Source organism: Mytilus californianus, unplaced genomic scaffold (genome assembly GCF_021869535.1).
Source record: "Mytilus californianus isolate M0D057914Y unplaced genomic scaffold, xbMytCali1.0.p SCAF_3, whole genome shotgun sequence".
NCBI classification, from domain to species: Eukaryota; Metazoa; Mollusca; class Bivalvia; order Mytilida; family Mytilidae; genus Mytilus; species Mytilus californianus.
Window position 1 is genome coordinate 31,875,015 of NW_026262679.1, and position 13,351 is coordinate 31,888,365.

General features: G+C 32.5%; 1 protein-coding gene across 1 annotated transcript in view; it reads left to right on the forward strand.

The window, feature by feature from the left end:
- The window catches only part of LOC127734396 (uncharacterized), a 56,053-nt gene that overhangs the window by 4,286 nt on the left and 38,416 nt on the right, over positions 1-13,351 (forward strand). The gene's annotated exons all lie outside the window — the stretch shown is intronic.

Here is a 13,351-nt window from a genome sequence, read left to right on the forward strand (position 1 = left end):
TGTTTTAAAATTTTCTTTCAACGTTTTATAAATATCGGATATACTTTTGATTATTTCTTTGTTTTTGTATTTAATTTTGAAATCAAGATGACAAAATGTCATGAGTAGTGATTGCTGCACGTGAGGTAAAGTAGTGACAGTATTTCCTTATCATCCATAGAACATTGGCTATAAGTATCTCCAATAACTCATGGCTCTCTAATATCATTTTCTACAGCGAAAAATTGGGTATTGACCTAAATATATGTAAAAATTTAGGCAAAAATAAATTAAAAAATTTACTGAAAAAACAGCTCAAATTAAATTTTCAAAATGATTGGGAGAAAATGCGGGTCATTTGACTATGAAAATTATTTAGATTTAAAGCACCCCCAAAAACATTTGTTAACAAAATACAGACTCAGCAATCACTGTTTAAGAATAGAAACTGGCAGACATGAACGTTTTATCAATGTATGTGGTAAATATGAAATATTACCTCGACATGAGAGGATATGTTTATATTGTAATTCAAATTCTATTGAAAATGAAATGCACTTTCTTCTGGAATGCCCTCTTTACAATAACCTCAGAAGAGATATGACTGATTATAACAAAAAATACCCCAATTTAGTTAATTTAAACAGAAATGATCTTTTTACATGAATCATGAGTAATGAAAATAGCAGTTTTTTTATCTATTTTATGTGCATACCTTGATAAAGGCCTGCAACTTAGAAAATCAGAAAATTAGTTAAATACTCTAATAAATAGCAAAATTATCTCCCCTTGACCACTGACCCTTTCCTCATACATTTGAACTATTATTTTATGTTTCTTTAATCACTCTGTAATGTTTATGTCATTTTGTTATTAATGTTATGCTCTTAATGGGCCCTATAATTTGGAAAAATAAAAATATTGTATTGTAATTGTAATTGTATAAGGGATCCCATAATTTAGAAAAAAATCCCGAGTAGGAAAAAGTATTTCAGGCCACACCAATTTGATTAATAGTTCTTTGGATTTTCCCGCTCCTGTTTTGGAGAAATTGACTTTTCAATAAAAAAAAATAATTACCGCTTCCGCCAATTTTTGGGCCGCATGCCGCTCCAAAATTAGTTTATCCTTGACATTTTTTTTTCTCTTAGACGTTTTTCTCGTGCATATATTGCTCCGAGCGATTCAAACGCACGTGTGATAAATCGATAAATGTAAATAAAAGGTCAAAAATCGGGATGCCAACATGAAGTTGTGTCAGATCATTGCCGATGACACGTAGTTATTTAACAGACAATTACTTGAAATGCATTTCGTTTTACCTGTTCTAGGAGACAAAAATAAAAAAATATCTTTCGTTAGATGACCACGAACACATCAGTACTTGTTAGAACCATTGTCATCCCCGATCATTGTTTCAACAGACATAGTCCGAGATTACTCCGACGTCCAACAGCTGTTGCCAGACAAGATAGGGGGGGGGGGGGGGGCTGTTGTCCCACGGTCCTAATTTGTCTGGCAAAACAGCCGTTGGACGTCAGAGTAATCTCGGACTACAACAGACATAGATATCTAGAGCTATCTGTCTTGGATGAAATTAATATTAAATGCACGTGAATTTTTGAAAAATGGCAGATTTATCTTATTTTAATGAAAACTCCATATCCCCTTGTTAGTCTATTGACATGCAATCAGAACTCTTTTGTAAGGGAAAATTTAAGAGTTCCAACATTTGAGACCACAGTGGTGGTATTGGGATTTGCATGCTAATAATAATTAGGGATGTGTTACTGGTGCAACCACTTCCAGTTTGAAATACATTGCAGGTTTCAGGGGCAAAAGGAAAAAGTATTTTGCTAAGTCAGAAAAATGCATGTGAATGTGGTTCAATGTATTTTAAGGGAATAGATATAGGAAGATGTGGTATGAGTGCCAATGAGACAACTCTCCATCCAAGTAACAATTTATAAAAGTAAACCATTATAGCTCAAGGTACGGCCTTCAACACGGAGCCTTGGCTCACACCGAACAGCAAGCTATAAAGGGCCCCAAAAATTACAAGTGTAAAACCATTCAAACGGGAAACCCAGCGGTCTAATCTATATAAAAACGAGAAACGAGAAACACGTATGAACTACTGTACATCAGATTCCTGACTTAGGACAGGTGCAAACATTTGCAGCGGGATTAAATGTTTTAATACATTGAGATCTGCATGCATAGCAATATAATTATCTTACTCAGGATGTTGTTGAAATATTCACCTCACTCATTATGTTGATCCTATTATGGATAAATAGTTCCAACTGGATGTCAAGCAGCCAATAAACAATCATTACCATATAATGAAAACAACTATATCAAAAGATATTTAATATTTTTCATGGGCATTTTTTTTGGAATACATACACATATTTTAATTGTATTCAACACATTTCATTTACCTAACTAACATAATTCCTCTTGCTAAACTGCATCTGATATGCTTCCTTAATATATACACATGTATGAATTTAAATGAAAATTCACGCAGTCAAAGCTTATTTGACTAAAATAATCAAAATTGTACTAAACCAAAGCGAACCAAAAAGTTGGGTATGGTACAGACTGTACTACAGGCACAAATACATCAAATTATATGCATAAGAGCATGTTTATCTTCCCTTTTCTTTGAAGTAACCCAGTTTTAACATGTACAAATATTCTAAAAATCGCACAATTTAAAAAAAAATATACCGCTCGCTCCACTTGTAGAGCACCTGCCTCAACAAAACTCATTTTCAAGAAATAAATACAATCAAAAAAATTTCGCTCGCTCGCCCCATATTTTTTGGAGCTTTTGTCCGAAGAACTAAAAATCAAATTGGTGTGGCCTCAGCACAGATTTAGTGTACTGCGAAGTGACAATTCAAAATGCTGTTTAAATAATCTGCACAGTGTATGCCATCGGCGGATTAAGGGGGAGGTGCATAAGATCGAACTTCTTTCTACAGGTATGAATCGCCGTTGTAGATCGGCGCACTCCTACATAGTAGGATGGCTACTGCGCTATATACAAATATACACCCGCACCCACTAAAAACTCATATTACACACAAAGGGTACAATACCCCTCCCTTTTTGATTGGATTCTTTTCCTTCACAAAACGGTCTAAAATAAGTCGCCACGCTACGCTCGGGGAGATTTTGATTGTTTCGTACAATTCCGCGACCTTTCGTCAAAGCCTTGATCGGCCCCTGCATGCGCATATAACATTTGCATCATATCAACTCGAAACTAGGTTCCTATAATAAATCCCGTACACATGTGAATTGTGTATGTACGCGTCTTGATCACTTACATTATGTTCATATACTACTGAGCATGAACAATTAATTCAACTATTTTCATAGATGTATGCCCCTTCTATGATTGTGTGCTATTTTAACACTCAACAGAGTCGATTAAGGCATAGTTTTTGACTATGATAACTTTTGTAACATGCGACACGTTTTTGCAAATAATTAATCAATAAATTATTGTTATACCTTACTCACCCATCCCATAAAAATTTCTGACAAGTTTCTTATGTATAATGATACACTCATTTTGACAAGTTGCTTACTTAATCTATTAAGACATTAATAACATGTTTTTTTCCTGTTGGTTTTTGAGAAATCTAATATGAAAAACGAAAACACTTTCGATTTTCGTTTTTTTTGTTTTATGAAATCAAAAACGAAATTGAAAACACTTTTATTGTTCGTTTTTTGATACCTCAAAACGGAAAACGAATGGACGCAAATATACACGGACCAAGGACAATATATGTTTAACAAACAGTTGTCGCAAACTACAGGTATCTAATTTCATAAAGTGTACGATCACATTCATACATAGACTATCAATTGCTGGTGAACAATTAATCAAATATGCACTGTATTGAATCATCCTGTTGGAAGAATTTAAGAGTTGTACCCGTACATTTGAGAGGGATGGAGTGAGATGAATGATTTAAATAAGAAAAGTACAAATCACGCAAGAAGTAATAATAACTACGGGATTTTTCCCGACCTATGACGGATGTCTCGGACTGAAAGATAATAATCGTTATTATCGTAAAGCATATACAATAAAGTGTTACGAGATGATGTAGCAAAAATTTTGCTTTTGTACTTTTTCAAGACAAAACAGTCAACTTAAACATGCCTGAACATAAAAAGGTGTACCCGACTTTCTCTTTTCGATGATGATTGTTTTCCCAAAATATTGTTGCCGGGCGCAGGAACGTAAATTAATGCTTTAAAAAGAGCAATCTTTTTTTCTTTCTGTGGAATTTTTTTCGGCGGAATTTATGCTTATGCACAAAAAAGATCCACATGTATTTGCACCTACTGTTTTGTGAAATTTTTTTCTTTACTTTTAAAGTTTACAAATATCTCGAAACTCTATACTATAATTACACTACACACACGTATATAAGATGCAAAAAAATCCTAAATTATGCACCTACTTCAAACTTTTAAAGCCCATAGAAACAGATGTAAACAATTCAAATATATCAGCTTGACCATTTTCCTTCCTTTTGTTTAATTTCAACTGGTTCTGTGAATATCAGCCTGTTACGATCACATTCCTACATTTGAGACTGTTGATTGCTGGTGAACAATAAATTCAATGAACTGCATTGAACTGTCTTGTTGGGAGAATTTAAGAGTTATTTCCGTACATTTAAAAGGGATGATGTGTGATAAATAATTTGAATAAGTATGAAAACAAGTTCAAACTACTCAAGAAGTAATAAAGTAACTATGGGATTATTTGATTTATGACGGATGTCTCAGACTGAAAGTTCTTTATTGAAATACAATATGCCTATGCAAACAATTTTATGATTTAATCAAGAAAGAAGACTTAAAAATGCAAGCGCGACAGATAAATATTTTAGATACCTGAAAGACGATGATATTAAAACAAGTAAAAAGCACTTGACAAAAACCTCGCAGTGTATAAGGCTTTGAAATTATAATTCTTAGGGAAGATTTTAGAACAAAAGAATGAAATAGGTTAATTAAAATTAAAATAAAAACTAAAAAGTTTAAACTTCTAAGATATCGAAAAAACTTTGTTGATAGACTTAAGGAAATTAAAAAAAATAGTAAAGAAAATTAAAAAGTGATGGTTTGACGGGTTGTTCGCAAAAGCAAAAATCTATTCTCCGAAACGAATACATGTTTTTCCATATTATTCATGAGTTCTTTTTCACGGGATTTTTTCTTAAATGCTTTACAATTTTAATTGAGGTAATTCTGTGAAACAACTGCAAGGTTATTCAAAACAATCACAACACATAACGACGACTAGCTGTACGATATTTAAGAGGGAAATTTCTACTCAATTATTATACATTAAATCTTTCATCTTTTTTCATTAGAATATGTCTTAACAAATCCTTCAAAATTTAAAACTAGTTTAAATTGTTTTAAAATAATAATGCATTCACAGCAAAATGTTTGTGTACTGTTTACAAAAGTTTCAACTCTATATTTCTTTAGATACATCATTATAAATTCATTACATCTATACATTAATAATGTGCCAATATTGTATGATACCAATTTTACGTGTTTCTTGCTTGACTGTTATCAAGTTCATTTGAGATCCCAATGTTAGGAAGACAAAAACATAAACCATGTCGAAACGTCAAATCCGAAACGAGCACCAACAATAGAATGTTAAATTTATTTGAATTGTAAAGAAACTAAGGATTCAACTCCCTCCGGCAAAGTTGATCTTTTCGGTTCATATATATCCTTGGCGTTCAGATATTCGGCTTTGAGCGGTCATGATGATGGTAAGTCCAGAAAAGCGCTCGGACGCACGAAATTTATAACGTGTTGTTTTCATTTCTATTTTTATGTTTATTTTGGCGAAGGAAGTTTCAACTTTATTTGAAGATAATTGATACAGATAAGTGGGAGGTTTTTTTACGCTTATTATAAACCTTTGCGTTATAATGCAAACCTTTGCGAAATAACGCAAACAATTGCGTTATAACGCAAACTTTTGCGAAATAACGCAAACATTTGCGTTATAACGCAAACATTTGCGAAATAACGCAAACCTTTTGCGTTATAACGCAAACATTTGCGAAATAACGCAAACCTTTTGCGTTATAACGCAAACATTTGCAAAATAACGCAAAGGTTTGCGTTACAACGCAAACATTTGCGATATAACGCAAACCTTTGCGAAATAACGCAAACATTTGCGATATAACGCAAGCATCTTGATTTTAATTATTCATTTAGTTTTGTATATATGTCCGTCTGTCATTAATTTCGGTTGTGATTTACTAGTAGATAGGAAAAGAACCATAAATACAAGGCCAACTCATTATAATAAATTTGCATAGGAATAATGGAATACTTGAAGTGCAATTATACATAAATTAAGAATGTTGTGCATCAGAAAGTATATAATTTAACAAGAAAATAGATATGATATAGGCATATTTTAATTGAAAGAGCAAAACTAATGTCATACATTTGTGAAACTTTCAAGTCAAATAGACAAAATGATATTTCTGCTTTAAAATGAATTATTAATAAAGAAACATCATTTTTTTTTTTATTTTGATGCAAGATTTTTTTTTAAATCTCAGAATATGATCAAGATTCTTTGATAGAAATTCATGAAATTTTCATTTCAATCTAGTGAAGTAACTTTAAGATACTTGGTAGCAATTTAAATGTAGAGAACATAATTTTATTAAAATAATAAAACATCTTCATTTTATTGCAAAAAGGTAGCTTGTTTGGATCTATCCAACCTTACACAATCCTTAAACGAGAGCTTACTTTGGAAGTATATTTATATTTGGCTATAGCTATATTAGCAGGGTTGATTTTTTATATTCTTCGATACAACTTCAATTTACTCAATTTTCTTTGTAATATATATACATGTATTATCATGTATATAATTTTTGTGGCCCTGTATAGCTTGCTGTTCGATGTGAACCAAGGCTCCGTGTTGAAGGCCGTACTTTGACCTATATTAAATGGTTTGATTTTAGAAATTGTGACTTGGATGGAGAGTTGTCTCATTGCCATTCATACCACATCTTCTTATATCTATTATCCTACTCATTATTAGTCAATGATATGTTCTAAATATTGAAGCATTTTCTTTGTTATGAGTTCAAAGGAGGATACATTTTAATGTATGCAGCCTCCTCCATTTATAACTGCTGCTTCCTTTGAATCTTAAATAAGAAATAAGATAAAAAAAATGTTTGCGTTATATCGCAAATGTTTGCGTTATTTCGCAAAGGTTTGCGTTATATCGCAAAGGTTTGCGTTATATCGCAAAGGTTTGCGTTATAACGCAAAGGTTTGCGTTATATCGCAAATGTTTGCGTAATAACGCAAAGGTTTGCGTTATAACGCAAATGTTTGCGTTATAACGCAAACATAGGAAGAAATATTAAAAAAAAAGTTGTGTGGCGATAATACGCTTTCGTAAACTTTCATAACAATCATATAAAGAAATGAAAATGTAAGTTTTTACAATGCATTTTTATATCATTTATATTTCCATGAGCACAACTCCGTTAAAAAAGTTGGCACTGATTTTCTACCTTGTCTGAGACATATCTGATATAAACCTTTGATATGCATGTCATAAAAATCTGGCAAGAATTGTACACGTGACAGCGCTTACAATACCAATCGGAGGGATGGATGAACAAAGGTACGTTGCACGGGGGACATAATGAATGTTGAAAATACCACAATCAAAGTTTACATAGATTTTGAGAAGGAAAAGTATGACAATTTCTCATCTAATATTTTGAAATTTTCAAGTTATTCAATGAATTTCATATTTTGCGCCAAATATGGACCCAATTGGTTCCATTCTTTTAAACAGACTACAAAGAATTTACCAAAGACATCAAATCATTTAGTATCTGTCATAACAATTAAACAGAAACAGTATGAGAGTGAAGTCTAATTTATCCTGCTATAGGCAAAGGGTAAACGTGCCTTATTGACACATAAGAAGAAAAGGCATTTACACATCACGAAAACAAAAAAAGTTTTTGAGTTATCGCTCGTTCTACAAAACAATTATATTTTATAATATTGTCTTAGAATAGGACAAAACGTCTAATTGTGTTTACTAAAACATAATGTGGATGCAAATTTGTTTTCAGAAAGAAATAAAATCGTTCTTTGTAAAAAAAAATCTATTATGATTGAAACAAAATTTTCTGAAACTGAAATCGTCAAGATACTTTTTAAATGGACGATATATTTGTTACGTTTGATGTACGTGATTTGTCAACAGAAAGTCTGTTTTCAACCAGAACCAACTCTCATTCTCTTCTATCTTTATGAGGCAGACACTCCATATAGGGTCTGCTCATAATGAATGAAAGGAAGCCGGTAATATACGTGATGACCAGTGACTGGGTATAAAGTTTGGAGACGGAAGTTGTCCCGAAGTATTGTATTTTAAACGAAGGATGCTTACTACCATCTATACAGTGGATACTGCTAAGTATCTTGATTTACTTTGCAACATGTTGATTCACATCTAGAAAATTAACAATTATCGGTTGAGATCTAAAACAAAACTCGATAAGAGACCGATAAAGAGATGGCAAAACAAAATAAAAAACGATGAAAAGAGAACCAGCAGTTTACAAAACACTACATACCAGTAAACAGTAATAACATTAACGATATCAATTGTAATGCACCAGATGCGCATTTCGACAATTAATGTCTCTTTAATAAAAGAGAGAAGAAAGATATCAAAAGGATATTCAAACTAATAAGTCTAAAACAAACTGACAATGCCATGGCCAAAAAAAAACCGAAAAACGAAGAAAAGACAAACAACAGTAAACAAAACACAACATTAAAAAATAAAGACTGAAAACACGAACCCCACCAAAAACCGGGTGTGGTCTCAGTTGCTCCGGAAGGGAAAGCAGATTCTGCTCCACATGTGGCACCCGTCTTTGTGCTCTGGTAAGTACAAACCCGATGATAAGTCTAATTCGGTAGGTCACATTCGAGAAATAGAGGACTTTATTGAGGTTACAAACAATTGGAACATATCCGTCGTCATCTGTGAAACAGATATTCCATGACGGTCAACCAACTCTTGATGGCGTCCGTATAATTTCGAAGAGATCCTTTCAACTTCACCACAATAACTGATGCAATTACCTCATGCTAAACTACATGTGCCATTTTTTGAATTTTATTTTACAATTGATCAGTTCCCAGTGCCGCCCATTTTCTTGTTTTGATATGAGTATTTTGATTCCCTTTCAAAGATGGACGAGTTGTGTTTTCTTCTTCTACCTGTAGTTCTTTTTGTTCGAACATCCTTGCCTGGGTGAACAATTTTTTTAGCAAGACACATGGTATCATCATAATTTCAAGGTGATCTTGAAAGCCTCTTTGGGATTATTTTTTCATGGTTATGAATTGTTATCTTTGACAAATACTTTTGATATTGTCAATGAACCCGTAAATGCTCTATTTAAAAAGAATCAGACGCGTGCCATTGAAAATGTCCTGACACCTAAAGTGAATAAGGAGCCATGGTGAGCTGGTGCTTCATGAGTTAAACAGCCATGAAATGACAGTGAATTCAGTAAAATGGCAAAATTATGTAACTTGAAATTGCTTAGAAATAATATGTAGTATGCGCACACAGTCAACGCCCAAAAATATATTAAACAGTAAGTGTATTTTGGACTTCTATTCACTAACAATAGTAACAACATATCATTTTGGGACACTTGTGCGCTATGTTAATTTAGACAAAATGGTGTTACAATTAGCCCTTTTTTTCTTGAAATCTAACCAATCTTGCTTATGACGTTAAAGACAAATTGTGCAATCAATGCTGGGCTTATATTCTAGATTTCTGAAAATATTTTTATTTCTGATGCTTAGAAAATTGATGTCATCATTTATTAAATTACAGGGCAAAAAATGTCGGAAAATTAACCTTTTCCTTTGATCTCAAGTTAAGTGGGACATTCCATGTCGGGCCATAGCATTTTATCGTTTGACAAAGGCTTTTGATGTGTTGGTCATGTGAGCATATCTTGCATGGCAAATAATTTGTTACCTCGCCCTTTGATCCAATTTAAAAAAAAATTACGGACATAGTTTATCCTTTGAAATCAACCTTTGACACTTTAATCTTAAGGCGTGAGGGCCAAAATAGGTTTTTTAGATTTTAGAAAACTGTTGCATAATTTCAAGAATCTAAATGACCTCTGAATTTGATCTTTGAACTCAAGATCAGATAAGTTGTTTTTGGAACAATTCCGTGTCCTAGAATGTCTAAAACCTGCCTATTTTATTGGAGTGACTACTATAATAGAAGTACACCCAAAGGTACCGGTGTTATAGAAATTTGGTTATCTGAATTTATGCTGTCCGGCAGTTAAAAATCATGCGTTGATGGTGCTTTTGTTTTGCTGTTATGGACGTTTAAATACGTAACCATGTCCTGTTGGAATTAGGATTTTAAATTCAATTTTGAATACGATGCCTCGTGAGGTGAGAGTGTCACGCTTTCTGCACTTCGTTCATTTGTACCTTACTACATGCATTATTTTTTTCAATGGCAGCCGAAATTTCTCGCCCTTACATATTCCTGAATCTGTCTACATGAATATACATGAAATATTTGATACGAAAAATGTAAATATCAATCAAGATATTGAAAACTTAAAGCGAAACCCTCTTTAATAGTTCCTCCTAGTATTAAGAAAAATGGACGTAGAACTATCTTTTGTCTAGAACTGTCTACTTTTTCAAACTTGTCTCGTAGTAAACAAGATTAGTAGCTTGATAATACAGATACAAACCACAGAAAGACATACAAGGACTTGTAAAATTATTTTTTCATATTGATTTTATTCAATATTTCTCACAACTCCATAGAAGAATTTTTTGGGGCTATGAGTTCACACCTAGACGAGACTTTCGTATAAAGAAAGCATGTCTGTCTTTTTATAATATTAAATGAGACACGCCGATAGCATAACTATAACGACAATCAACACTTGCTGGATGATCATCAGAGCCTATATTGTTGAACAATAAAGAAACATTATTGACTTTTGCTAAAGAGTCAAGATATGTATCCAATAGCTTTTAATATGGCAATCTGAAAAAAAATCATTTGATTTCCATATATGTAGGACTCAAATATATGGTGGGTTCCAAATGTATGGCAGATTTCTAATCTATGGCAAATATGACGTTACAAATCAAATCTATGGCAGTTTTTTGTTTTCTTCAAATCTATTGCAGATCTTGAAATTGCGTAATTTTCCAGGGAAAAGAGTAACATATAGTGTCACAATTAAATAACGCCATAATTACGTGGTCGTCGCCGGTGCTAACGTTGGCCGAACCGGCATAGATTTGAACACCATTTATAATTTTTTTCTTTTAATTGTATGATGTAAACCAAAAACAAATATTTTACACGGGGCTCACAGATTTCATTTTTTTACAAACAAAAACACAGGGAAACACTCTCCCTTTAAAAACAATTTGCGGATGGTTTAAAGGAAGATGTGCTGTACTGTCCGAATCCCGCGACGAATAAAGGCACAACTGTTTTTAGTAGTGGATATTTTAGGAAAGGAGTTATAATTAATATTTTAGCATCTACGCCTGGCAAAGTATATAAAGTGAGAGATGAAATTACAGGATACCACTTTGACTTAAATCGTCATTAGTTAAAAAAAAATTGATTAACGCTCAAATAAATATTATATGAAAAATTAAACTGTTTAATTCTTTTCATAAAAAACTGCTTTCTTGTTTGTCATGGGACTTCCATTTTTATTAGTTGGTTTAATAAATAGACTAATCAGGTACCATAAAATCAATGAAATTGAGAATGGAAATGGGGAATATGTCAAAGAGACAACAACCCGACCAAAGAGCAGATTCTTATTTTTCCGGGGTGCATCATTTTAATCCTGAGGTCTGTATTATGGTATAGGAATGTTTTTTCAAAAATGTTTATAAACATGCTTCCGTTTTCATACATTTTCACTTGTTTAAGACAAGTCATTGGTCGTATATGTACTGCATTGTTTTCCATTTGCACAAAATTTGCCATAGATTTGGAAACAATAAAAATCCGCCATAGATTAGGAAATTACAAAACTTGCCATAGATTAGGATTGTAACAAATCTGCCATAGATTTGGGATGGCATGTCGTCATATTTGCCAAAGATTAGGGATCTGCCATAGATCTGGAACCCACCATAGATTTGAGTCCTACATATGGCCCGAGAACACAGTTATTTCGTAGTGCATTTCTTTTAGACAATAAATTCAAATTAAAAAAATCGCACCTGCTCTATCTCAAAAAGATTTTTACAGTGTAGTGTACTACTATTGATACAAATAATATCAAAATTATAGAAACTTCTACCAGCTCTAACTCAAAATATTGACAATTCTGTGTTAAGGGGGGCTAAAATTCAGTTTGACAGCTTCAGACATTCTAATTTTTGACCTTTTTTAACTGGACCAAATCACTACTTAACATAAAGATTCAGCACCCAAATTTTTTTAACATGTAATTTCATCCCCTTACTCAATATTTCATGCATAAAATATCAAGAAATAAATTGGGAAAGTGTATCAAAAAAAAATGCAAGTTATACACTGTTCACACTAGGGACTATATTTGTTAGACAACGAAAACCAAAGGACGATAACTGTGTCCTTGGACCCAATAGGATAGAAAGACTTGACCAATTTTAATAAAACTTTGCATGACCTAAGCTTAGGAAATTATAAGATAGTTTGCCAAGTTTCATGGCCATAGGATCTATATTATAGAAACTAGGGCCATTTTAATATTGAAATTTGGATGTTTATTTTTGACGTATAAATCAAATATTTTCAACTGTCAAAATTTTGGCCTAAAAAATTTAAATATTGCAAACATTTGCTTTTTAAATACTTTTGAATATAATATAATAAGTATTAAAAGCAACGGAACACTCATTTGATTTATCAGATCTATTACAGCTATTCAAAAGTCAAATTTATATGAGCCTGTGCCTGAAAATAGAGATTTTCGAATTAAGGGAAGCCTTACATAAACATGCATTTTTTTCAACCAATTTGAAGTCTTGGAAGTTTTTTAACCATACATTATTCTTTCATATATATTAAATGTACTTTAAATGTAAAGAAAAGTTACAAAAAGCATACCACATGAGTATAAAATGGTCTTAGGCCATGTAAGACTGAGAATTATTTAGAGTCGATTTAGGCCGTAGCCCATATTTACATATAAAAATGCACACAGAGGCTATA